At 47.8% G+C, this 25,853-nt stretch overlaps 18 non-coding genes across 18 annotated transcripts; all 18 read right to left on the bottom strand.

Moving 5' to 3' along the window:
* Positions 1–246: 246 nt before the first annotated feature.
* LOC142704509 (U2 spliceosomal RNA) lies at positions 247–437 on the bottom strand. The gene has a single exon (XR_012867955.1). It is a non-coding gene; the product is annotated as a U2 spliceosomal RNA (small nuclear RNA).
* Positions 438–1,705: 1,268 nt separating this feature from the next.
* LOC142704508 (U2 spliceosomal RNA) lies at positions 1,706–1,896 on the bottom strand. Its single transcript, XR_012867954.1, has one exon. It is a non-coding gene; the product is annotated as a U2 spliceosomal RNA (small nuclear RNA).
* A 1,268-nt stretch (positions 1,897–3,164) lies between these two features.
* LOC142704507 (U2 spliceosomal RNA) lies at positions 3,165–3,355 on the bottom strand. Its single transcript, XR_012867953.1, has one exon. It is a non-coding gene; the product is annotated as a U2 spliceosomal RNA (small nuclear RNA).
* Positions 3,356–4,639: 1,284 nt separating this feature from the next.
* Positions 4,640–4,830, bottom strand: LOC142704506 (U2 spliceosomal RNA). The gene has a single exon (XR_012867952.1). It is a non-coding gene; the product is annotated as a U2 spliceosomal RNA (small nuclear RNA).
* Positions 4,831–6,130: 1,300 nt separating this feature from the next.
* Positions 6,131–6,321, bottom strand: LOC142704505 (U2 spliceosomal RNA). The gene has a single exon (XR_012867951.1). It is a non-coding gene; the product is annotated as a U2 spliceosomal RNA (small nuclear RNA).
* A 1,296-nt stretch (positions 6,322–7,617) lies between these two features.
* On the bottom strand, positions 7,618–7,808 carry LOC142704504 (U2 spliceosomal RNA). The gene has a single exon (XR_012867950.1). It is a non-coding gene; the product is annotated as a U2 spliceosomal RNA (small nuclear RNA).
* Positions 7,809–9,096: 1,288 nt separating this feature from the next.
* Positions 9,097–9,287, bottom strand: LOC142704502 (U2 spliceosomal RNA). The gene has a single exon (XR_012867948.1). It is a non-coding gene; the product is annotated as a U2 spliceosomal RNA (small nuclear RNA).
* A 1,284-nt stretch (positions 9,288–10,571) lies between these two features.
* On the bottom strand, positions 10,572–10,762 carry LOC142704527 (U2 spliceosomal RNA). The gene has a single exon (XR_012867970.1). It is a non-coding gene; the product is annotated as a U2 spliceosomal RNA (small nuclear RNA).
* A 1,284-nt stretch (positions 10,763–12,046) lies between these two features.
* On the bottom strand, positions 12,047–12,237 carry LOC142704501 (U2 spliceosomal RNA). The gene has a single exon (XR_012867947.1). It is a non-coding gene; the product is annotated as a U2 spliceosomal RNA (small nuclear RNA).
* Positions 12,238–13,521: 1,284 nt separating this feature from the next.
* On the bottom strand, positions 13,522–13,712 carry LOC142704500 (U2 spliceosomal RNA). The gene has a single exon (XR_012867946.1). It is a non-coding gene; the product is annotated as a U2 spliceosomal RNA (small nuclear RNA).
* Positions 13,713–14,992: 1,280 nt separating this feature from the next.
* On the bottom strand, positions 14,993–15,183 carry LOC142704526 (U2 spliceosomal RNA). The gene has a single exon (XR_012867969.1). It is a non-coding gene; the product is annotated as a U2 spliceosomal RNA (small nuclear RNA).
* A 1,288-nt stretch (positions 15,184–16,471) lies between these two features.
* LOC142704498 (U2 spliceosomal RNA) lies at positions 16,472–16,662 on the bottom strand. The gene has a single exon (XR_012867945.1). It is a non-coding gene; the product is annotated as a U2 spliceosomal RNA (small nuclear RNA).
* A 1,284-nt stretch (positions 16,663–17,946) lies between these two features.
* Positions 17,947–18,137, bottom strand: LOC142704497 (U2 spliceosomal RNA). The gene has a single exon (XR_012867944.1). It is a non-coding gene; the product is annotated as a U2 spliceosomal RNA (small nuclear RNA).
* Positions 18,138–19,421: 1,284 nt separating this feature from the next.
* Positions 19,422–19,612, bottom strand: LOC142704496 (U2 spliceosomal RNA). Its single transcript, XR_012867943.1, has one exon. It is a non-coding gene; the product is annotated as a U2 spliceosomal RNA (small nuclear RNA).
* Positions 19,613–20,900: 1,288 nt separating this feature from the next.
* LOC142704495 (U2 spliceosomal RNA) lies at positions 20,901–21,091 on the bottom strand. Its single transcript, XR_012867942.1, has one exon. It is a non-coding gene; the product is annotated as a U2 spliceosomal RNA (small nuclear RNA).
* A 1,312-nt stretch (positions 21,092–22,403) lies between these two features.
* On the bottom strand, positions 22,404–22,594 carry LOC142704494 (U2 spliceosomal RNA). Its single transcript, XR_012867941.1, has one exon. It is a non-coding gene; the product is annotated as a U2 spliceosomal RNA (small nuclear RNA).
* Positions 22,595–23,894: 1,300 nt separating this feature from the next.
* LOC142704521 (U2 spliceosomal RNA) lies at positions 23,895–24,085 on the bottom strand. The gene has a single exon (XR_012867965.1). It is a non-coding gene; the product is annotated as a U2 spliceosomal RNA (small nuclear RNA).
* Positions 24,086–25,377: 1,292 nt separating this feature from the next.
* LOC142704520 (U2 spliceosomal RNA) lies at positions 25,378–25,568 on the bottom strand. Its single transcript, XR_012867964.1, has one exon. It is a non-coding gene; the product is annotated as a U2 spliceosomal RNA (small nuclear RNA).
* Positions 25,569–25,853: the final 285 nt, after the last annotated feature.

Genomic DNA, 25,853 nt, shown 5'->3' with positions numbered 1-25,853 from the left:
AAGACAAGGAAGGTGAATGAGGTGTTCCAATGTGAAATGCCGGAAACACAGAAACACAGACGACACACAACAAGAGGTGGCAATCTATTCATTAATTGCATTTAATCAATGAGCTCATTATCACTCATGCATTGTCCAACAGGTGTTGAAATAATGGGATTAAAAGGGGAGATCCCTTCAGAAAGACAGAAACAATAGCAAAGACAAAAAACACTTTTGGAATCTGCTTTTAGTCAACACATAAGGAAAGGGTGCACCGGTCCTGGAAATACTGCAATACCAGGTCAATGCGTGGAGTGGACAGAGCAAGCTCTATTTCCATCTCCCTGTTCTAAAAATCCATTTAATATATGGTCCCCAGATAGGGGACGTATCAGATATTAAACTGATAAGAACAGATACTACACTTGATCTTAGCCAAAAGGCCGAGAAGCGATAACCCGAACGGGCCGCGCGTTGCCCGAGCCTGCCCGATACTGCTGTTCAGCCCTTGCAGCGATTCAGCCTACTTCTAGGCAATTCCATGGGGCCCTGCAGGCTCACACACTCACAGCTACACGGGAGGTGAATAAAGGCCGGAGAGGAAGCCAGACAGGATTTGCTTCTTTTGCTTGCACCACAATGCAGTGCTGAAAGAGGAGGAATCTACATAAAAACGCCTTCCTGGCAACGCCCAAATGCCCTGCTGCCATGCAGATAAACACTGGCAGCGGCAGCAAGTGCATGCCCACAGCCACCCCTTGTTCCTTCACACCTTGTATCAGCTGTAATCCAGTCCAGTCCAGTGCTGCCTGCTGAGCAGCACTGACCAACACTGCCTGGGCCCAGGCTTTTATCTCTGAGGCCCCATTATGATGTCAGAAAGCTGGCTCTGGAATCCTGAGGGCTCCACTATGACACGTGCAAAGTTCCGTCTGAACTTTATATAAGACGGTGAGGCTCAGTCAGTCACTCAGTGTTGCCTGAGAGGGCAACACTGCAACAGCCGGCCGCCAGGCTGTCTTTTTTTTGCACAGCTAGTTGCCTCCAGGAGGCCACAAGAGGGAGACAAGGGACTGCAAAATGGAAAATAGGCATCCACCAACTTTACAGACAACTTCTCCTTGCTCCTACAACCTCCATCCTTGCACAGTTTGTTATTCTTCTAGGTAACATAGTAACAAATCCAAATTGCTGCTCTCTTTGTAGGCAAGCAAGGCTTTGTTGCAACTGCAATTCTTACTTCTTCTTGAAATGTAGGGACGACAGTACATTCCATCACATCCATCTAGTGTACACAGGTAGGTCCATTGTGGCGGGCAGGCGAGCGGGCGGGCTGCTTTATTGGCTGTTTGCTGTTCCCCTACTCCACTCCACTATTTGACTGTTGTGCTGCATCAATCAATCAATCAATCAATCAATCAATCAGTGGCTGGCTCAGGTGCAGCTCTTTAACTTACCTAAAAGGGAGGGCGGAGAGAAGACAAGGAAGGTGAATGAGGTGTTCCAATGTGAAATGCCGGAAACACAGAAACACAGACGACACACAACAAGAGGTGGCAATCTATTCATTAATTGCATTTAATCAATGAGCTCATTATCACTCATGCATTGTCCAACAGGTGTTGAAATAATGGGATTAAAAGGGGAGATCCCTTCAGAAAGACAGAAACAATAGCAAAGACAAAAAACACTTTTGGAATCTGCTTTTAGTCAACACATAAGGAAAGGGTGCACCGGTCCTGGAAATACTGCAATACCAGGTCAATGCGTGGAGTGGACAGAGCAAGCTCTATTTCCATCTCCCTGTTCTAAAAATCCATTTAATATATGGTCCCCAGATAGGGGACGTATCAGATATTAAACTGATAAGAACAGATACTACACTTGATCTTAGCCAAAAGGCCGAGAAGCGATAACCCGAACGGGCCGCGCGTTGCCCGAGCCTGCCCGATACTGCTGTTCAGCCCTTGCAGCGATTCAGCCTACTTCTAGGCAATTCCATGGGGCCCTGCAGGCTCACACACTCACAGCTACACGGGAGGTGAATAAAGGCCGGAGAAGAAGCCAGACAGGATTTGCTTCTTTTGCTTGCACCACAATGCAGTGCTGAAAGAGGAGGAATCTACATAAAAACGCCTTCCTGGCAACGCCCAAATGCCCTGCTGCCATGCAGATAAACACTGGCAGCGGCAGCAAGTGCATGCCCACAGCCACCCCTTGTTCCTTCACACCTTGTATCAGCTGTAATCCAGTCCAGTCCAGTGCTGCCTGCTGAGCAGCACTGACCAACACTGCCTGGGCCCAGGCTTTTATCTCTGAGGCCCCATTATGATGTCAGAAAGCTGGCTCTGGAATCCTGAGGGCTCCACTATGACACGTGCAAAGTTCCGTCTGAACTTTATATAAGACGGTGAGGCTCAGTCAGTCACTCAGTGTTGCCTGAGAGGGCAACACTGCAACAGCCGGCCGCCAGGCTGTCTTTTTTTTGCACAGCTAGTTGCCTCCAGGAGGCCACAAGAGGGAGACAAGGGACTGCAAAATGGAAAATAGGCATCCACCAACTTTACAGACAACTTCTCCTTGCTCCTACAACCTCCATCCTTGCACAGTTTGTTATTCTTCTAGGTAACATAGTAACAAATCCAAATTGCTGCTCTCTTTGTAGGCAAGCAAGGCTTTGTTGCAACTGCAATTCTTACTTCTTCTTGAAATGTAGGGACGACAGTACATTCCATCACATCCATCTAGTGTACACAGGTAGGTCCATTGTGGCGGGCAGGCGAGCGGGCGGGCTGCTTTATTGGCTGTTTGCTGTTCCCCTACTCCACTCCACTATTTGACTGTTGTGCTGCATCAATCAATCAATCAATCAATCAATCAATCAGTGGCTGGCTCAGGTGCAGCTCTTTAACTTACCTAAAAGGGAGGGCGGAGAGAAGACAAGGAAGGTGAATGAGGTGTTCCAATGTGAAATGCCGGAAACACAGAAACACAGACGACACACAACAAGAGGTGGCAATCTATTCATTAATTGCATTTAATCAATGAGCTCATTATCACTCATGCATTGTCCAACAGGTGTTGAAATAATGGGATTAAAAGGGGAGATCCCTTCAGAAAGACAGAAACAATAGCAAAGACAAAAAACACTTTTGGAATCTGCTTTTAGTCAACACATAAGGAAAGGGTGCACCGGTCCTGGAAATACTGCAATACCAGGTCAATGCGTGGAGTGGACAGAGCAAGCTCTATTTCCATCTCCCTGTTCTAAAAATCCATTTAATATATGGTCCCCAGATAGGGGACGTATCAGATATTAAACTGATAAGAACAGATACTACACTTGATCTTAGCCAAAAGGCCGAGAAGCGATAACCCGAACGGGCCGCGCGTTGCCCGAGCCTGCCCGATACTGCTGTTCAGCCCTTGCAGCGATTCAGCCTACTTCTAGGCAATTCCATGGGGCCCTGCAGGCTCACACACTCACAGCTACACGGGAGGTGAATAAAGGCCGGAGAGGAAGCCAGACAGGATTTGCTTCTTTTGCTTGCACCACAATGCAGTGCTGAAAGAGGAGGAATCTACATAAAAACGCCTTCCTGGCAACGCCCAAATGCCCTGCTGCCATGCAGATAAACACTGGCAGCGGCAGCAAGTGCATGCCCACAGCCACCCCTTGTTCCTTCACACCTTGTATCAGCTGTAATCCAGTCCAGTCCAGTGCTGCCTGCTGAGCAGCACTGACCAACACTGCCTGGGCCCAGGCTTTTATCTCTGAGGCCCCATTATGATGTCAGAAAGCTGGCTCTGGAATCCTGAGGGCTCCACTATGACACGTGCAAAGTTCCGTCTGAACTTTATATAAGACGGTGAGGCTCAGTCAGTCACTCAGTGTTGCCTGAGAGGGCAACACTGCAACAGCCGGCCGCCAGGCTGTCTTTTTTTTGCACAGCTAGTTGCCTCCAGGAGGCCACAAGAGGGAGACAAGGGACTGCAAAATGGAAAATAGGCATCCACCAACTTTACAGACAACTTCTCCTTGCTCCTACAACCTCCATCCTTGCACAGTTTGTTATTCTTCTAGGTAACATAGTAACAAATCCAAATTGCTGCTCTCTTTGTAGGCAAGCAAGGCTTTGTTGCAACTGCAATTCTTACTTCTTCTTGAAATGTAGGGACGACAGTACATTCCATCACATCCATCTAGTGTACACAGGTAGGTCCATTGTGGCGGGCAGGCGAGCGGGCGGGCTGCTTTATTGGCTGTTTGCTGTTCCCCTACTCCACTCCACTATTTGACTGTTGTGCTGCATCAATCAATCAATCAATCAATCAATCAATCAATCAATCAATCAATCAGTGGCTGGCTCAGGTGCAGCTCTTTAACTTACCTAAAAGGGAGGGCGGAGAGAAGACAAGGAAGGTGAATGAGGTGTTCCAATGTGAAATGCCGGAAACACAGAAACACAGACGACACACAACAAGAGGTGGCAATCTATTCATTAATTGCATTTAATCAATGAGCTCATTATCACTCATGCATTGTCCAACAGGTGTTGAAATAATGGGATTAAAAGGGGAGATCCCTTCAGAAAGACAGAAACAATAGCAAAGACAAAAAACACTTTTGGAATCTGCTTTTAGTCAACACATAAGGAAAGGGTGCACCGGTCCTGGAAATACTGCAATACCAGGTCAATGCGTGGAGTGGACAGAGCAAGCTCTATTTCCATCTCCCTGTTCTAAAAATCCATTTAATATATGGTCCCCAGATAGGGGACGTATCAGATATTAAACTGATAAGAACAGATACTACACTTGATCTTAGCCAAAAGGCCGAGAAGCGATAACCCGAACGGGCCGCGCGTTGCCCGAGCCTGCCCGATACTGCTGTTCAGCCCTTGCAGCGATTCAGCCTACTTCTAGGCAATTCCATGGGGCCCTGCAGGCTCACACACTCACAGCTACACGGGAGGTGAATAAAGGCCGGAGAGGAAGCCAGACAGGATTTGCTTCTTTTGCTTGCACCACAATGCAGTGCTGAAAGAGGAGGAATCTACATAAAAACGCCTTCCTGGCAACGCCCAAATGCCCTGCTGCCATGCAGATAAACACTGGCAGCGGCAGCAAGTGCATGCCCACAGCCACCCCTTGTTCCTTCACACCTTGTATCAGCTGTAATCCAGTCCAGTCCAGTGCTGCCTGCTGAGCAGCACTGACCAACACTGCCTGGGCCCAGGCTTTTATCTCTGAGGCCCCATTATGATGTCAGAAAGCTGGCTCTGGAATCCTGAGGGCTCCACTATGACACGTGCAAAGTTCCGTCTGAACTTTATATAAGACGGTGAGGCTCAGTCAGTCACTCAGTGTTGCCTGAGAGGGCAACACTGCAACAGCCGGCCGCCAGGCTGTCTTTTTTTTGCACAGCTAGTTGCCTCCAGGAGGCCACAAGAGGGAGACAAGGGACTGCAAAATGGAAAATAGGCATCCACCAACTTTACAGACAACTTCTCCTTGCTCCTACAACCTCCATCCTTGCACAGTTTGTTATTCTTCTAGGTAACATAGTAACAAATCCAAATTGCTGCTCTCTTTGTAGGCAAGCAAGGCTTTGTTGCAACTGCAATTCTTACTTCTTCTTGAAATGTAGGGACGACAGTACATTCCATCACATCCATCTAGTGTACACAGGTAGGTCCATTGTGGCGGGCAGGCGAGCGGGCGGGCTGCTTTATTGGCTGTTTGCTGTTCCCCTACTCCACTCCACTATTTGACTGTTGTGCTGCATCAATCAATCAATCAATCAATCAATCAATCAATCAATCAATCAATCAATCAATCAATCAATCAGTGGCTGGCTCAGGTGCAGCTCTTTAACTTACCTAAAAGGGAGGGCGGAGAGAAGACAAGGAAGGTGAATGAGGTGTTCCAATGTGAAATGCCGGAAACACAGAAACACAGACGACACACAACAAGAGGTGGCAATCTATTCATTAATTGCATTTAATCAATGAGCTCATTATCACTCATGCATTGTCCAACAGGTGTTGAAATAATGGGATTAAAAGGGGAGATCCCTTCAGAAAGACAGAAACAATAGCAAAGACAAAAAACACTTTTGGAATCTGCTTTTAGTCAACACATAAGGAAAGGGTGCACCGGTCCTGGAAATACTGCAATACCAGGTCAATGCGTGGAGTGGACAGAGCAAGCTCTATTTCCATCTCCCTGTTCTAAAAATCCATTTAATATATGGTCCCCAGATAGGGGACGTATCAGATATTAAACTGATAAGAACAGATACTACACTTGATCTTAGCCAAAAGGCCGAGAAGCGATAACCCGAACGGGCCGCGCGTTGCCCGAGCCTGCCCGATACTGCTGTTCAGCCCTTGCAGCGATTCAGCCTACTTCTAGGCAATTCCATGGGGCCCTGCAGGCTCACACACTCACAGCTACACGGGAGGTGAATAAAGGCCGGAGAGGAAGCCAGACAGGATTTGCTTCTTTTGCTTGCACCACAATGCAGTGCTGAAAGAGGAGGAATCTACATAAAAACGCCTTCCTGGCAACGCCCAAATGCCCTGCTGCCATGCAGATAAACACTGGCAGCGGCAGCAAGTGCATGCCCACAGCCACCCCTTGTTCCTTCACACCTTGTATCAGCTGTAATCCAGTCCAGTCCAGTGCTGCCTGCTGAGCAGCACTGACCAACACTGCCTGGGCCCAGGCTTTTATCTCTGAGGCCCCATTATGATGTCAGAAAGCTGGCTCTGGAATCCTGAGGGCTCCACTATGACACGTGCAAAGTTCCGTCTGAACTTTATATAAGACGGTGAGGCTCAGTCAGTCACTCAGTGTTGCCTGAGAGGGCAACACTGCAACAGCCGGCCGCCAGGCTGTCTTTTTTTTGCACAGCTAGTTGCCTCCAGGAGGCCACAAGAGGGAGACAAGGGACTGCAAAATGGAAAATAGGCATCCACCAACTTTACAGACAACTTCTCCTTGCTCCTACAACCTCCATCCTTGCACAGTTTGTTATTCTTCTAGGTAACATAGTAACAAATCCAAATTGCTGCTCTCTTTGTAGGCAAGCAAGGCTTTGTTGCAACTGCAATTCTTACTTCTTCTTGAAATGTAGGGACGACAGTACATTCCATCACATCCATCTAGTGTACACAGGTAGGTCCATTGTGGCGGGCAGGCGAGCGGGCGGGCTGCTTTATTGGCTGTTTGCTGTTCCCCTACTCCACTCCACTATTTGACTGTTGTGCTGCATCAATCAATCAATCAATCAATCAATCAATCAATCAATCAATCAATCAATCAATCAATCAGTGGCTGGCTCAGGTGCAGCTCTTTAACTTACCTAAAAGGGAGGGCGGAGAGAAGACAAGGAAGGTGAATGAGGTGTTCCAATGTGAAATGCCGGAAACACAGAAACACAGACGACACACAACAAGAGGTGGCAATCTATTCATTAATTGCATTTAATCAATGAGCTCATTATCACTCATGCATTGTCCAACAGGTGTTGAAATAATGGGATTAAAAGGGGAGATCCCTTCAGAAAGACAGAAACAATAGCAAAGACAAAAAACACTTTTGGAATCTGCTTTTAGTCAACACATAAGGAAAGGGTGCACCGGTCCTGGAAATACTGCAATACCAGGTCAATGCGTGGAGTGGACAGAGCAAGCTCTATTTCCATCTCCCTGTTCTAAAAATCCATTTAATATATGGTCCCCAGATAGGGGACGTATCAGATATTAAACTGATAAGAACAGATACTACACTTGATCTTAGCCAAAAGGCCGAGAAGCGATAACCCGAACGGGCCGCGCGTTGCCCGAGCCTGCCCGATACTGCTGTTCAGCCCTTGCAGCGATTCAGCCTACTTCTAGGCAATTCCATGGGGCCCTGCAGGCTCACACACTCACAGCTACACGGGAGGTGAATAAAGGCCGGAGAGGAAGCCAGACAGGATTTGCTTCTTTTGCTTGCACCACAATGCAGTGCTGAAAGAGGAGGAATCTACATAAAAACGCCTTCCTGGCAACGCCCAAATGCCCTGCTGCCATGCAGATAAACACTGGCAGCGGCAGCAAGTGCATGCCCACAGCCACCCCTTGTTCCTTCACACCTTGTATCAGCTGTAATCCAGTCCAGTCCAGTGCTGCCTGCTGAGCAGCACTGACCAACACTGCCTGGGCCCAGGCTTTTATCTCTGAGGCCCCATTATGATGTCAGAAAGCTGGCTCTGGAATCCTGAGGGCTCCACTATGACACGTGCAAAGTTCCGTCTGAACTTTATATAAGACGGTGAGGCTCAGTCAGTCACTCAGTGTTGCCTGAGAGGGCAACACTGCAACAGCCGGCCGCCAGGCTGTCTTTTTTTTGCACAGCTAGTTGCCTCCAGGAGGCCACAAGAGGGAGACAAGGGACTGCAAAATGGAAAATAGGCATCCACCAACTTTACAGACAACTTCTCCTTGCTCCTACAACCTCCATCCTTGCACAGTTTGTTATTCTTCTAGGTAACATAGTAACAAATCCAAATTGCTGCTCTCTTTGTAGGCAAGCAAGGCTTTGTTGCAACTGCAATTCTTACTTCTTCTTGAAATGTAGGGACGACAGTACATTCCATCACATCCATCTAGTGTACACAGGTAGGTCCATTGTGGCGGGCAGGCGAGCGGGCGGGCTGCTTTATTGGCTGTTTGCTGTTCCCCTACTCCACTCCACTATTTGACTGTTGTGCTGCATCAATCAATCAATCAATCAATCAATCAATCAATCAATCAATCAATCAATCAGTGGCTGGCTCAGGTGCAGCTCTTTAACTTACCTAAAAGGGAGGGCGGAGAGAAGACAAGGAAGGTGAATGAGGTGTTCCAATGTGAAATGCCGGAAACACAGAAACACAGACGACACACAACAAGAGGTGGCAATCTATTCATTAATTGCATTTAATCAATGAGCTCATTATCACTCATGCATTGTCCAACAGGTGTTGAAATAATGGGATTAAAAGGGGAGATCCCTTCAGAAAGACAGAAACAATAGCAAAGACAAAAAACACTTTTGGAATCTGCTTTTAGTCAACACATAAGGAAAGGGTGCACCGGTCCTGGAAATACTGCAATACCAGGTCAATGCGTGGAGTGGACAGAGCAAGCTCTATTTCCATCTCCCTGTTCTAAAAATCCATTTAATATATGGTCCCCAGATAGGGGACGTATCAGATATTAAACTGATAAGAACAGATACTACACTTGATCTTAGCCAAAAGGCCGAGAAGCGATAACCCGAACGGGCCGCGCGTTGCCCGAGCCTGCCCGATACTGCTGTTCAGCCCTTGCAGCGATTCAGCCTACTTCTAGGCAATTCCATGGGGCCCTGCAGGCTCACACACTCACAGCTACACGGGAGGTGAATAAAGGCCGGAGAGGAAGCCAGACAGGATTTGCTTCTTTTGCTTGCACCACAATGCAGTGCTGAAAGAGGAGGAATCTACATAAAAACGCCTTCCTGGCAACGCCCAAATGCCCTGCTGCCATGCAGATAAACACTGGCAGCGGCAGCAAGTGCATGCCCACAGCCACCCCTTGTTCCTTCACACCTTGTATCAGCTGTAATCCAGTCCAGTCCAGTGCTGCCTGCTGAGCAGCACTGACCAACACTGCCTGGGCCCAGGCTTTTATCTCTGAGGCCCCATTATGATGTCAGAAAGCTGGCTCTGGAATCCTGAGGGCTCCACTATGACACGTGCAAAGTTCCGTCTGAACTTTATATAAGACGGTGAGGCTCAGTCAGTCACTCAGTGTTGCCTGAGAGGGCAACACTGCAACAGCCGGCCGCCAGGCTGTCTTTTTTTTGCACAGCTAGTTGCCTCCAGGAGGCCACAAGAGGGAGACAAGGGACTGCAAAATGGAAAATAGGCATCCACCAACTTTACAGACAACTTCTCCTTGCTCCTACAACCTCCATCCTTGCACAGTTTGTTATTCTTCTAGGTAACATAGTAACAAATCCAAATTGCTGCTCTCTTTGTAGGCAAGCAAGGCTTTGTTGCAACTGCAATTCTTACTTCTTCTTGAAATGTAGGGACGACAGTACATTCCATCACATCCATCTAGTGTACACAGGTAGGTCCATTGTGGCGGGCAGGCGAGCGGGCGGGCTGCTTTATTGGCTGTTTGCTGTTCCCCTACTCCACTCCACTATTTGACTGTTGTGCTGCATCAATCAATCAATCAATCAATCAATCAATCAATCAATCAATCAATCAGTGGCTGGCTCAGGTGCAGCTCTTTAACTTACCTAAAAGGGAGGGCGGAGAGAAGACAAGGAAGGTGAATGAGGTGTTCCAATGTGAAATGCCGGAAACACAGAAACACAGACGACACACAACAAGAGGTGGCAATCTATTCATTAATTGCATTTAATCAATGAGCTCATTATCACTCATGCATTGTCCAACAGGTGTTGAAATAATGGGATTAAAAGGGGAGATCCCTTCAGAAAGACAGAAACAATAGCAAAGACAAAAAACACTTTTGGAATCTGCTTTTAGTCAACACATAAGGAAAGGGTGCACCGGTCCTGGAAATACTGCAATACCAGGTCAATGCGTGGAGTGGACAGAGCAAGCTCTATTTCCATCTCCCTGTTCTAAAAATCCATTTAATATATGGTCCTCAGATAGGGGACGTATCAGATATTAAACTGATAAGAACAGATACTACACTTGATCTTAGCCAAAAGGCCGAGAAGCGATAACCCGAACGGGCCGCGCGTTGCCCGAGCCTGCCCGATACTGCTGTTCAGCCCTTGCAGCGATTCAGCCTACTTCTAGGCAATTCCATGGGGCCCTGCAGGCTCACACACTCACAGCTACACGGGAGGTGAATAAAGGCCGGAGAGGAAGCCAGACAGGATTTGCTTCTTTTGCTTGCACCACAATGCAGTGCTGAAAGAGGAGGAATCTACATAAAAACGCCTTCCTGGCAACGCCCAAATGCCCTGCTGCCATGCAGATAAACACTGGCAGCGGCAGCAAGTGCATGCCCACAGCCACCCCTTGTTCCTTCACACCTTGTATCAGCTGTAATCCAGTCCAGTCCAGTGCTGCCTGCTGAGCAGCACTGACCAACACTGCCTGGGCCCAGGCTTTTATCTCTGAGGCCCCATTATGATGTCAGAAAGCTGGCTCTGGAATCCTGAGGGCTCCACTATGACACGTGCAAAGTTCCGTCTGAACTTTATATAAGACGGTGAGGCTCAGTCAGTCACTCAGTGTTGCCTGAGAGGGCAACACTGCAACAGCCGGCCGCCAGGCTGTCTTTTTTTTGCACAGCTAGTTGCCTCCAGGAGGCCACAAGAGGGAGACAAGGGACTGCAAAATGGAAAATAGGCATCCACCAACTTTACAGACAACTTCTCCTTGCTCCTACAACCTCCATCCTTGCACAGTTTGTTATTCTTCTAGGTAACATAGTAACAAATCCAAATTGCTGCTCTCTTTGTAGGCAAGCAAGGCTTTGTTGCAACTGCAATTCTTACTTCTTCTTGAAATGTAGGGACGACAGTACATTCCATCACATCCATCTAGTGTACACAGGTAGGTCCATTGTGGCGGGCAGGCGAGCGGGCGGGCTGCTTTATTGGCTGTTTGCTGTTCCCCTACTCCACTCCACTATTTGACTGTTGTGCTGCATCAATCAATCAATCAATCAATCAATCAATCAATCAATCAATCAATCAGTGGCTGGCTCAGGTGCAGCTCTTTAACTTACCTAAAAGGGAGGGCGGAGAGAAGACAAGGAAGGTGAATGAGGTGTTCCAATGTGAAATGCCGGAAACACAGAAACACAGACGACACACAACAAGAGGTGGCAATCTATTCATTAATTGCATTTAATCAATGAGCTCATTATCACTCATGCATTGTCCAACAGGTGTTGAAATAATGGGATTAAAAGGGGAGATCCCTTCAGAAAGACAGAAACAATAGCAAAGACGAAAAACACTTTTGGAATCTGCTTTTAGTCAACACATAAGGAAAGGGTGCACCGGTCCTGGAAATACTGCAATACCAGGTCAATGCGTGGAGTGGACAGAGCAAGCTCTATTTCCATCTCCCTGTTCTAAAAATCCATTTAATATATGGTCCCCAGATAGGGGACGTATCAGATATTAAACTGATAAGAACAGATACTACACTTGATCTTAGCCAAAAGGCCGAGAAGCGATAACCCGAACGGGCCGCGCGTTGCCCGAGCCTGCCCGATACTGCTGTTCAGCCCTTGCAGCGATTCAGCCTACTTCTAGGCAATTCCATGGGGCCCTGCAGGCTCACACACTCACAGCTACACGGGAGGTGAATAAAGGCCGGAGAGGAAGCCAGACAGGATTTGCTTCTTTTGCTTGCACCACAATGCAGTGCTGAAAGAGGAGGAATCTACATAAAAACGCCTTCCTGGCAACGCCCAAATGCCCTGCTGCCATGCAGATAAACACTGGCAGCGGCAGCAAGTGCATGCCCACAGCCACCCCTTGTTCCTTCACACCTTGTATCAGCTGTAATCCAGTCCAGTCCAGTGCTGCCTGCTGAGCAGCACTGACCAACACTGCCTGGGCCCAGGCTTTTATCTCTGAGGCCCCATTATGATGTCAGAAAGCTGGCTCTGGAATCCTGAGGGCTCCACTATGACACGTGCAAAGTTCCGTCTGAACTTTATATAAGACGGTGAGGCTCAGTCAGTCACTCAGTGTTGCCTGAGAGGGCAACACTGCAACAGCCGGCCGCCAGGCTGTCTTTTTTTTGCACAGCTAGTTGCCTCCAGGAGGCCACAAGAGGGAGACAAGGGACTGCAAAATGGAAAATAGGCATCCACCAACTTTACAGACAACTTCTCCTTGCTCCTACAACCTCCATCCTTGCACAGTTTGTTATTCTTCTAGGTAACATAGTAACAAATCCAAATTGCTGCTCTCTTTGTAGGCAAGCAAGGCTTTGTTGCAACTGCAATTCTTACTTCTTCTTGAAATGTAGGGACGACAGTACATTCCATCACATCCATCTAGTGTACACAGGTAGGTCCATTGTGGCGGGCAGGCGAGCGGGCGGGCTGCTTTATTGGCTGTTTGCTGTTCCCCTACTCCACTCCACTATTTGACTGTTGTGCTGCATCAATCAATCAATCAATCAATCAATCAATCAATCAATCAATCAATCAGTGGCTGGCTCAGGTGCAGCTCTTTAACTTACCTAAAAGGGAGGGCGGAGAGAAGACAAGGAAGGTGAATGAGGTGTTCCAATGTGAAATGCCGGAAACACAGAAACACAGACGACACACAACAAGAGGTGGCAATCTATTCATTAATTGCATTTAATCAATGAGCTCATTATCACTCATGCATTGTCCAACAGGTGTTGAAATAATGGGATTAAAAGGGGAGATCCCTTCAGAAAGACAGAAACAATAGCAAAGACAAAAAACACTTTTGGAATCTGCTTTTAGTCAACACATAAGGAAAGGGTGCACCGGTCCTGGAAATACTGCAATACCAGGTCAATGCGTGGAGTGGACAGAGCAAGCTCTATTTCCATCTCCCTGTTCTAAAAATCCATTTAATATATGGTCCCCAGATAGGGGACGTATCAGATATTAAACTGATAAGAACAGATACTACACTTGATCTTAGCCAAAAGGCCGAGAAGCGATAACCCGAACGGGCCGCGCGTTGCCCGAGCCTGCCCGATACTGCTGTTCAGCCCTTGCAGCGATTCAGCCTACTTCTAGGCAATTCCATGGGGCCCTGCAGGCTCACACACTCACAGCTACACGGGAGGTGAATAAAGGCCGGAGAGGAAGCCAGACAGGATTTGCTTCTTTTGCTTGCACCACAATGCAGTGCTGAAAGAGGAGGAATCTACATAAAAACGCCTTCCTGGCAACGCCCAAATGCCCTGCTGCCATGCAGATAAACACTGGCAGCGGCAGCAAGTGCATGCCCACAGCCACCCCTTGTTCCTTCACACCTTGTATCAGCTGTAATCCAGTCCAGTCCAGTGCTGCCTGCTGAGCAGCACTGACCAACACTGCCTGGGCCCAGGCTTTTATCTCTGAGGCCCCATTATGATGTCAGAAAGCTGGCTCTGGAATCCTGAGGGCTCCACTATGACACGTGCAAAGTTCCGTCTGAACTTTATATAAGACGGTGAGGCTCAGTCAGTCACTCAGTGTTGCCTGAGAGGGCAACACTGCAACAGCCGGCCGCCAGGCTGTCTTTTTTTTGCACAGCTAGTTGCCTCCAGGAGGCCACAAGAGGGAGACAAGGGACTGCAAAATGGAAAATAGGCATCCACCAACTTTACAGACAACTTCTCCTTGCTCCTACAACCTCCATCCTTGCACAGTTTGTTATTCTTCTAGGTAACATAGTAACAAATCCAAATTGCTGCTCTCTTTGTAGGCAAGCAAGGCTTTGTTGCAACTGCAATTCTTACTTCTTCTTGAAATGTAGGGACGACAGTACATTCCATCACATCCATCTAGTGTACACAGGTAGGTCCATTGTGGCGGGCAGGCGAGCGGGCGGGCTGCTTTATTGGCTGTTTGCTGTTCCCCTACTCCACTCCACTATTTGACTGTTGTGCTGCATCAATCAATCAATCAATCAATCAATCAATCAATCAATCAATCAGTGGCTGGCTCAGGTGCAGCTCTTTAACTTACCTAAAAGGGAGGGCGGAGAGAAGACAAGGAAGGTGAATGAGGTGTTCCAATGTGAAATGCCGGAAACACAGAAACACAGACGACACACAACAAGAGGTGGCAATCTATTCATTAATTGCATTTAATCAATGAGCTCATTATCACTCATGCATTGTCCAACAGGTGTTGAAATAATGGGATTAAAAGGGGAGATCCCTTCAGAAAGACAGAAACAATAGCAAAGACAAAAAACACTTTTGGAATCTGCTTTTAGTCAACACATAAGGAAAGGGTGCACCGGTCCTGGAAATACTGCAATACCAGGTCAATGCGTGGAGTGGACAGAGCAAGCTCTATTTCCATCTCCCTGTTCTAAAAATCCATTTAATATATGGTCCTCAGATAGGGGACGTATCAGATATTAAACTGATAAGAACAGATACTACACTTGATCTTAGCCAAAAGGCCGAGAAGCGATAACCCGAACGGGCCGCGCGTTGCCCGAGCCTGCCCGATACTGCTGTTCAGCCCTTGCAGCGATTCAGCCTACTTCTAGGCAATTCCATGGGGCCCTGCAGGCTCACACACTCACAGCTACACGGGAGGTGAATAAAGGCCGGAGAGGAAGCCAGACAGGATTTGCTTCTTTTGCTTGCACCACAATGCAGTGCTGAAAGAGGAGGAATCTACATAAAAACGCCTTCCTGGCAACGCCCAAATGCCCTGCTGCCATGCAGATAAACACTGGCAGCGGCAGCAAGTGCATGCCCACAGCCACCCCTTGTTCCTTCACACCTTGTATCAGCTGTAATCCAGTCCAGTCCAGTGCTGCCTGCTGAGCAGCACTGACCAACACTGCCTGGGCCCAGGCTTTTATCTCTGAGGCCCCATTATGATGTCAGAAAGCTGGCTCTGGAATCCTGAGGGCTCCACTATGACACGTGCAAAGTTCCGTCTGAACTTTATATAAGACGGTGAGGCTCAGTCAGTCACTCAGTGTTGCCTGAGAGGGCAACACTGCAACAGCCGGCCGCCAGGCTGTCTTTTTTTTGCACAGCTAGTTGCCTCCAGGAGGCCACAAGAGGGAGACAAGGGACTGCAAAATGGAAAATAGGCATCCACCAACTTTACAGACAACTTCTCCTTGCTCCTACAACCTCCATCCTTGCACAGTTTGTTATTCTTCTAGGTAACATAGTAACAAATCCAAATTGCTGCTCTCTTTGTAGGCAAGCAAGGCTTTGTTGCAACTGCAATTCTTACTTCTTCTTGAAATGTAGGGACGACAGTACATTCCATCACATCCATCTAGTGTACACAGGTAGGTCCATTGTGGCGGGCAGGCGAGCGGGCGGGCTGCTTTATTGGCTGTTTGCTGTTCCCCTACTCCACTCCACTATTTGACTGTTGTGCTGCATCAATCAATCAATCAATCAATCAATCAATCAATCAATCAATCAATCAATCAGTGGCTGGCTCAGGTGCAGCTCTTTAACTTACCTAAAAGGGAGGGCGGAGAGAAGACAAGGAAGGTGAATGAGGTGTTCCAATGTGAAATGCCGGAAACACAGAAACACAGACGACACACAACAAGAGGTGGCAATCTATTCATTAATTGCATTTAATCAATGAGCTCATTATCACTCATGCATTGTCCAACAGGTGTTGAAATAATGGGATTAAAAGGGGAGATCCCTTCAGAAAGACAGAAACAATAGCAAAGACGAAAAACACTTTTGGAATCTGCTTTTAGTCAACACATAAGGAAAGGGTGCACCGGTCCTGGAAATACTGCAATACCAGGTCAATGCGTGGAGTGGACAGAGCAAGCTCTATTTCCATCTCCCTGTTCTAAAAATCCATTTAATATATGGTCCCCAGATAGGGGACGTATCAGATATTAAACTGATAAGAACAGATACTACACTTGATCTTAGCCAAAAGGCCGAGAAGCGATAACCCGAACGGGCCGCGCGTTGCCCGAGCCTGCCCGATACTGCTGTTCAGCCCTTGCAGCGATTCAGCCTACTTCTAGGCAATTCCATGGGGCCCTGCAGGCTCACACACTCACAGCTACACGGGAGGTGAATAAAGGCCGGAGAGGAAGCCAGACAGGATTTGCTTCTTTTGCTTGCACCACAATGCAGTGCTGAAAGAGGAGGAATCTACATAAAAACGCCTTCCTGGCAACGCCCAAATGCCCTGCTGCCATGCAGATAAACACTGGCAGCGGCAGCAAGTGCATGCCCACAGCCACCCCTTGTTCCTTCACACCTTGTATCAGCTGTAATCCAGTCCAGTCCAGTGCTGCCTGCTGAGCAGCACTGACCAACACTGCCTGGGCCCAGGCTTTTATCTCTGAGGCCCCATTATGATGTCAGAAAGCTGGCTCTGGAATCCTGAGGGCTCCACTATGACACGTGCAAAGTTCCGTCTGAACTTTATATAAGACGGTGAGGCTCAGTCAGTCACTCAGTGTTGCCTGAGAGGGCAACACTGCAACAGCCGGCCGCCAGGCTGTCTTTTTTTTGCACAGCTAGTTGCCTCCAGGAGGCCACAAGAGGGAGACAAGGGACTGCAAAATGGAAAATAGGCATCCACCAACTTTACAGACAACTTCTCCTTGCTCCTACAACCTCCATCCTTGCACAGTTTGTTATTCTTCTAGGTAACATAGTAACAAATCCAAATTGCTGCTCTCTTTGTAGGCAAGCAAGGCTTTGTTGCAACTGCAATTCTTACTTCTTCTTGAAATGTAGGGACGACAGTACATTCCATCACATCCATCTAGTGTACACAGGTAGGTCCATTGTGGCGGGCAGGCGAGCGGGCGGGCTGCTTTATTGGCTGTTTGCTGTTCCCCTACTCCACTCCACTATTTGACTGTTGTGCTGCATCAATCAATCAATCAATCAATCAATCAATCAATCAATCAATCAATCAGTGGCTGGCTCAGGTGCAGCTCTTTAACTTACCTAAAAGGGAGGGCGGAGAGAAGACAAGGAAGGTGAATGAGGTGTTCCAATGTGAAATGCCGGAAACACAGAAACACAGACGACACACAACAAGAGGTGGCAATCTATTCATTAATTGCATTTAATCAATGAGCTCATTATCACTCATGCATTGTCCAACAGGTGTTGAAATAATGGGATTAAAAGGGGAGATCCCTTCAGAAAGACAGAAACAATAGCAAAGACAAAAAACACTTTTGGAATCTGCTTTTAGTCAACACATAAGGAAAGGGTGCACCGGTCCTGGAAATACTGCAATACCAGGTCAATGCGTGGAGTGGACAGAGCAAGCTCTATTTCCATCTCCCTGTTCTAAAAATCCATTTAATATATGGTCCCCAGATAGGGGACGTATCAGATATTAAACTGATAAGAACAGATACTACACTTGATCTTAGCCAAAAGGCCGAGAAGCGATAACCCGAACGGGCCGCGCGTTGCCCGAGCCTGCCCGATACTGCTGTTCAGCCCTTGCAGCGATTCAGCCTACTTCTAGGCAATTCCATGGGGCCCTGCAGGCTCACACACTCACAGCTACACGGGAGGTGAATAAAGGCCGGAGAGGAAGCCAGACAGGATTTGCTTCTTTTGCTTGCACCACAATGCAGTGCTGAAAGAGGAGGAATCTACATAAAAACGCCTTCCTGGCAACGCCCAAATGCCCTGCTGCCATGCAGATAAACACTGGCAGCGGCAGCAAGTGCATGCCCACAGCCACCCCTTGTTCCTTCACACCTTGTATCAGCTGTAATCCAGTCCAGTCCAGTGCTGCCTGCTGAGCAGCACTGACCAACACTGCCTGGGCCCAGGCTTTTATCTCTGAGGCCCCATTATGATGTCAGAAAGCTGGCTCTGGAATCCTGAGGGCTCCACTATGACACGTGCAAAGTTCCGTCTGAACTTTATATAAGACGGTGAGGCTCAGTCAGTCACTCAGTGTTGCCTGAGAGGGCAACACTGCAACAGCCGGCCGCCAGGCTGTCTTTTTTTTGCACAGCTAGTTGCCTCCAGGAGGCCACAAGAGGGAGACAAGGGACTGCAAAATGGAAAATAGGCATCCACCAACTTTACAGACAACTTCTCCTTGCTCCTACAACCTCCATCCTTGCACAGTTTGTTATTCTTCTAGGTAACATAGTAACAAATCCAAATTGCTGCTCTCTTTGTAGGCAAGCAAGGCTTTGTTGCAACTGCAATTCTTACTTCTTCTTGAAATGTAGGGACGACAGTACATTCCATCACATCCATCTAGTGTACACAGGTAGGTCCATTGTGGCGGGCAGGCGAGCGGGCGGGCTGCTTTATTGGCTGTTTGCTGTTCCCCTACTCCACTCCACTATTTGACTGTTGTGCTGCATCAATCAATCAATCAATCAATCAATCAATCAATCAATCAATCAATCAGTGGCTGGCTCAGGTGCAGCTCTTTAACTTACCTAAAAGGGAGGGCGGAGAGAAGACAAGGAAGGTGAATGAGGTGTTCCAATGTGAAATGCCGGAAACACAGAAACACAGACGACACACAACAAGAGGTGGCAATCTATTCATTAATTGCATTTAATCAATGAGCTCATTATCACTCATGCATTGTCCAACAGGTGTTGAAATAATGGGATTAAAAGGGGAGATCCCTTCAGAAAGACAGAAACAATAGCAAAGACAAAAAACACTTTTGGAATCTGCTTTTAGTCAACACATAAGGAAAGGGTGCACCGGTCCTGGAAATACTGCAATACCAGGTCAATGCGTGGAGTGGACAGAGCAAGCTCTATTTCCATCTCCCTGTTCTAAAAATCCATTTAATATATGGTCCCCAGATAGGGGACGTATCAGATATTAAACTGATAAGAACAGATACTACACTTGATCTTAGCCAAAAGGCCGAGAAGCGATAACCCGAACGGGCCGCGCGTTGCCCGAGCCTGCCCGATACTGCTGTTCAGCCCTTGCAGCGATTCAGCCTACTTCTAGGCAATTCCATGGGGCCCTGCAGGCTCACACACTCACAGCTACACGGGAGGTGAATAAAGGCCGGAGAGGAAGCCAGACAGGATTTGCTTCTTTTGCTTGCACCACAATGCAGTGCTGAAAGAGGAGGAATCTACATAAAAACGCCTTCCTGGCAACGCCCAAATGCCCTGCTGCCATGCAGATAAACACTGGCAGCGGCAGCAAGTGCATGCCCACAGCCACCCCTTGTTCCTTCACACCTTGTATCAGCTGTAATCCAGTCCAGTCCAGTGCTGCCTGCTGAGCAGCACTGACCAACACTGCCTGGGCCCAGGCTTTTATCTCTGAGGCCCCATTATGATGTCAGAAAGCTGGCTCTGGAATCCTGAGGGCTCCACTATGACACGTGCAAAGTTCCGTCTGAACTTTATATAAGACGGTGAGGCTCAGTCAGTCACTCAGTGTTGCCTGAGAGGGCAACACTGCAACAGCCGGCCGCCAGGCTGTCTTTTTTTTGCACAGCTAGTTGCCTCCAGGAGGCCACAAGAGGGAGACAAGGGACTGCAAAATGGAAAATAGGCATCCACCAACTTTACAGACAACTTCTCCTTGCTCCTACAACCTCCATCCTTGCACAGTTTGTTATTCTTCTAGGTAACATAGTAACAAATCCAAATTGCTGCTCTCTTTGTAGGCAAGCAAGGCTTTGTTGCAACTGCAATTCTTACTTCTTCTTGAAATGTAGGGACGACAGTACATTCCATCACATCCATCTAGTGTACACAGGTAGGTCCATTGTGGCGGGCAGGCGAGCGGGCGGGCTGCTTTATTGGCTGTTTGCTGTTCCCCTACTCCACTCCACTATTTGACTGTTGTGCTGCATCAATCAATCAATCAATCAATCAATCAATCAATCAATCAATCAATCAATCAGTGGCTGGCTCAGGTGCAGTTCTTTAACTTACCTAAAAGGGAGGGCGGAGAGAAGACAAGGAAGGTGAATGAGGTGTTCCAATGTGAAATGCCGGAAACACAGAAACACAGACGACACACAACAAGAGGTGGCAATCTATTCATTAATTGCATTTAATCAATGAGCTCATTATCACTCATGCATTGTCCAACAGGTGTTGAAATAATGGGATTAAAAGGGGAGATCCCTTCAGAAAGACAGAAACAATAGCAAAGACAAAAAACACTTTTGGAATCTGCTTTTAGTCAACACATAAGGAAAGGGTGCACCGGTCCTGGAAATACTGCAATACCAGGTCAATGCGTGGAGTGGACAGAGCAAGCTCTATTTCCATCTCCCTGTTCTAAAAATCCATTTAATATATGGTCCCCAGATAGGGGACGTATCAGATATTAAACTGATAAGAACAGATACTACACTTGATCTTAGCCAAAAGGCCGAGAAGCGATAACCCGAACGGGCCGCGCGTTGCCCGAGCCTGCCCGATACTGCTGTTCAGCCCTTGCAGCGATTCAGCCTACTTCTAGGCAATTCCATGGGGCCCTGCAGGCTCACACACTCACAGCTACACGGGAGGTGAATAAAGGCCGGAGAGGAAGCCAGACAGGATTTGCTTCTTTTGCTTGCACCACAATGCAGTGCTGAAAGAGGAGGAATCTACATAAAAACGCCTTCCTGGCAACGCCCAAATGCCCTGCTGCCATGCAGATAAACACTGGCAGCGGCAGCAAGTGCATGCCCACAGCCACCCCTTGTTCCTTCACACCTTGTATCAGCTGTAATCCAGTCCAGTCCAGTGCTGCCTGCTGAGCAGCACTGACCAACACTGCCTGGGCCCAGGCTTTTATCTCTGAGGCCCCATTATGATGTCAGAAAGCTGGCTCTGGAATCCTGAGGGCTCCACTATGACACGTGCAAAGTTCCGTCTGAACTTTATATAAGACGGTGAGGCTCAGTCAGTCACTCAGTGTTGCCTGAGAGGGCAACACTGCAACAGCCGGCCGCCAGGCTGTCTTTTTTTTGCACAGCTAGTTGCCTCCAGGAGGCCACAAGAGGGAGACAAGGGACTGCAAAATGGAAAATAGGCATCCACCAACTTTACAGACAACTTCTCCTTGCTCCTACAACCTCCATCCTTGCACAGTTTGTTATTCTTCTAGGTAACATAGTAACAAATCCAAATTGCTGCTCTCTTTGTAGGCAAGCAAGGCTTTGTTGCAACTGCAATTCTTACTTCTTCTTGAAATGTAGGGACGACAGTACATTCCATCACATCCATCTAGTGTACACAGGTAGGTCCATTGTGGCGGGCAGGCGAGCGGGCGGGCTGCTTTATTGGCTGTTTGCTGTTCCCCTACTCAACTCCACTATTTGACTGTTGTGCTGCATCAATCAATCAATCAATCAATCAATCAATCAATCAATCAATCAATCAATCAATCAATCAATCAAGCAATCAATCAGTGGCTGGCTCAGGTGCAGCTCTTTAACTTACCTAAAAGGGAGGGCGGAGAGAAGACAAGGAAGGTGAATGAGGTGTTCCAATGTGAAATGCCGGAAACACAGAAACACAGACGACACACAACAAGAGGTGGCAATCTATTCATTAATTGCATTTAATCAATGAGCTCATTATCACTCATGCATTGTCCAACAGGTGTTGAAATAATGGGATTAAAAGGGGAGATCCCTTCAGAAAGACAGAAACAATAGCAAAGACAAAAAACACTTTTGGAATCTGCTTTTAGTCAACACATAAGGAAAGGGTGCACCGGTCCTGGAAATACTGCAATACCAGGTCAATGCGTGGAGTGGACAGAGCAAGCTCTATTTCCATCTCCCTGTTCTAAAAATCCATTTAATATATGGTCCCCAGATAGGGGACGTATCAGATATTAAACTGATAAGAACAGATACTACACTTGATCTTAGCCAAAAGGCCGAGAAGCGATAACCCGAACGGGCCGCGCGTTGCCCGAGCCTGCCCGATACTGCTGTTCAGCCCTTGCAGCGATTCAGCCTACTTCTAGGCAATTCCATGGGGCCCTGCAGGCTCACACACTCACAGCTACACGGGAGGTGAATAAAGGCCGGAGAGGAAGCCAGACAGGATTTGCTTCTTTTGCTTGCACCACAATGCAGTGCTGAAAGAGGAGGAATCTACATAAAAACGCCTTCCTGGCAACGCCCAAATGCCCTGCTGCCATGCAGATAAACACTGGCAGCGGCAGCAAGTGCATGCCCACAGCCACCCCTTGTTCCTTCACACCTTGTATCAGCTGTAATCCAGTCCAGTCCAGTGCTGCCAGCTGAGCAGCACTGACCAACACTGCCTGGGCCCAGGCTTTTATCTCTGAGGCCCCATTATGATGTCAGAAAGCTGGCTCTGGAATCCTGAGGGCTCCACTATGACACGTGCAAAGTTCCGTCTGAACTTTATATAAGACGGTGAGGCTCAGTCAGTCACTCAGTGTTGCCTGAGAGGGCAACACTGCAACAGCCGGCCGCCAGGCTGTCTTTTTTTTGCACAGCTAGTTGCCTCCAGGAGGCCACAAGAGGGAGACAAGGGACTGCAAAATGGAAAATAGGCATCCACCAACTTTACAGACAACTTCTCCTTGCTCCTACAACCTCCATCCTTGCACAGTTTGTTATTCTTCTAGGTAACATAGTAACAAATCCAAATTGCTGCTCTCTTTGTAGGCAAGCAAGGCTTTGTTGCAACTGCAATTCTTACTTCTTCTTGAAATGTAGGGACGACAGTACATTCCATCACATCCATCTAGTGTACACAGGTAGGTCCATTGTGGCGGGCAGGCGAGCGGGCGGGCTGCTTTATTGGCTGTTTGCTGTTCCCCTACTCCACTCCACTATTTGACTGTTGTGCTGCATCAATCAATCAATCAATCAATCAATCAATCAATCAATCAATCAATCAATCAATCAATCAATCAGTGGCTGGCTCAGGTGCAGCTCTTTAACTTACCTAAAAGGGAGGGCGGAGAGAAGACAAGGAAGGTGAATGAGGTGTTCCAATGTGAAATGCCGGAAACACAGAAACACAGACGACACACAACAAGAGGTGGCAATCTATTCATTAATTGCATTTAATCAATGAGCTCATTATCACTCATGCATTGTCCAACAGGTGTTGAAATAATGGGATTAAAAGGGGAGATCCCTTCAGAAAGACAGAAACAATAGCAAAGACAAAAAACACTTTTGGAATCTGCTTTTAGTCAACACATAAGGAAAGGGTGCACCGGTCCTGGAAATACTGCAATACCAGGTCAATGCGTGGAGTGGACAGAGCAAGCTCTATTTCCATCTCCCTGTTCTAAAAATCCATTTAATATATGGTCCCCAGATAGGGGACGTATCAGATATTAAACTGATAAGAACAGATACTACACTTGATCTTAGCCAAAAGGCCGAGAAGTGATAACCCGAACGGGCCGCGCGTTGCCCGAGCCTGCCCGATACTGCTGTTCAGCCCTTGCAGCGATTCAGCCTACTTCTAGGCAATTCCATGGGGCCCTGCAGGCTCACACACTCACAGCTACACGGGAGGTGAATAAAGGCCGGAGAGGAAGCCAGACAGGATTTGCTTCTTTTGCTTGCACCACAATGCAGTGCTGAAAGAGGAGGAATCTACATAAAAACGCCTTCCTGGCAACGCCCAAATGCCCTGCTGCCATGCAGATAAACACTGGCAGCGGCAGCAAGTGCATGCCCACAGCCACCCCTTGTTCCTTCACACCTTGTATCAGCTGTAATCCAGTCCAGTCCAGTGCTGCCTGCTGAGCAGCACTGACCAACACTGCCTGGGCCCAGGCTTTTATCTCTGAGGCCCCATTATGATGTCAGAAAGCTGGCTCTGGAATCCTGAGGGCTCCACTATGACACGTGCAAAGTTCCGTCTGAACTTTATATAAGACGGTGAGGCTCAGTCAGTCACTCAGTGTTGCCTGAGAGGGCAACACTGCAACAGCCGGCCGCCAGGCTGTCTTTTTTTTGCACAGCTAGTTGCCTCCAGGAGGCCACAAGAGGGAGACAAGGGACTGCAAAATGGAAAATAGGCATCCACCAACTTTACAGACAACTTCTCCTTGCTCCTACAACCTCCATCCTTGCACAGTTTGTTATTCTTCTAGGTAACATAGTAACAAATCCAAATTGCTGCTCTCTTTGTAGGCAAGCAAGGCTTTGTTGCAACTGCAATTCTTACTTCTTCTTGAAATGTAGGGACGACAGTACATTCCATCACATCCATCTAGTGTACACAGGTAGGTCCATTGTGGCGGGCAGGCGAGCGGGCGGGCTGCTTTATTGGCTGTTTGCTGTTCCCCTACTCCACTCCACTATTTGACTGTTGTGCTGCATCAATCAATCAATCAATCAATCAATCAATCAATCAATCAATCAATCAATCAATCAGTGGCTGGCTCAGGTGCAGCTCTTTAACTTACCTAAAAGGGAGGGCGGAGAGAAGACAAGGAAGGTGAATGAGGTGTTCCAATGTGAAATGCCGGAAACACAGAAACACAGACGACACACAACAAGAGGTGGCAATCTATTCATTAATTGCATTTAATCAATGAGCTCATTATCACTCATGCATTGTCCAACAGGTGTTGAAATAATGGGATTAAAAGGGGAGATCCCTTCAGAAAGACAGAAACAATAGCAAAGACAAAAAACACTTTTGGAATCTGCTTTTAGTCAACACATAAGGAAAGGGTGCACCGGTCCTGGAAATACTGCAATACCAGGTCAATGCGTGGAGTGGACAGAGCAAGCTCTATTTCCATCTCCCTGTTCTAAAAATCCATTTAATATATGGTCCCCAGATAGGGGACGTATCAGATATTAAACTGATAAGAACAGATACTACACTTGATCTTAGCCAAAAGGCCGAGAAGTGATAACCCGAACGGGCCGCGCGTTGCCCGAGCCTGCCCGATACTGCTGTTCAGCCCTTGCAGCGATTCAGCCTACTTCTAGGCAATTCCATGGGGCCCTGCAGGCTCACACACTCACAGCTACACGGGAGGTGAATAAAGGCCGGAGAGGAAGCCAGACAGGATTTGCTTCTTTTGCTTGCACCACAATGCAGTGCTGAAAGAGGAGGAATCTACATAAAAACGCCTTCCTGGCAACGCCCAAATGCCCTGCTGCCATGCAGATAAACACTGGCAGCGGCAGCAAGTG

The sequence above is a fragment of the Rhinoderma darwinii genome, unplaced genomic scaffold (genome assembly GCF_050947455.1).
Source record: "Rhinoderma darwinii isolate aRhiDar2 unplaced genomic scaffold, aRhiDar2.hap1 Scaffold_3346, whole genome shotgun sequence".
NCBI lineage: Eukaryota > Metazoa > Chordata > Amphibia > Anura > Rhinodermatidae > Rhinoderma > Rhinoderma darwinii.
Note: the sequence above shows the minus strand (reverse complement) of the source record. Positions and strands in the feature narration are given on the sequence as shown.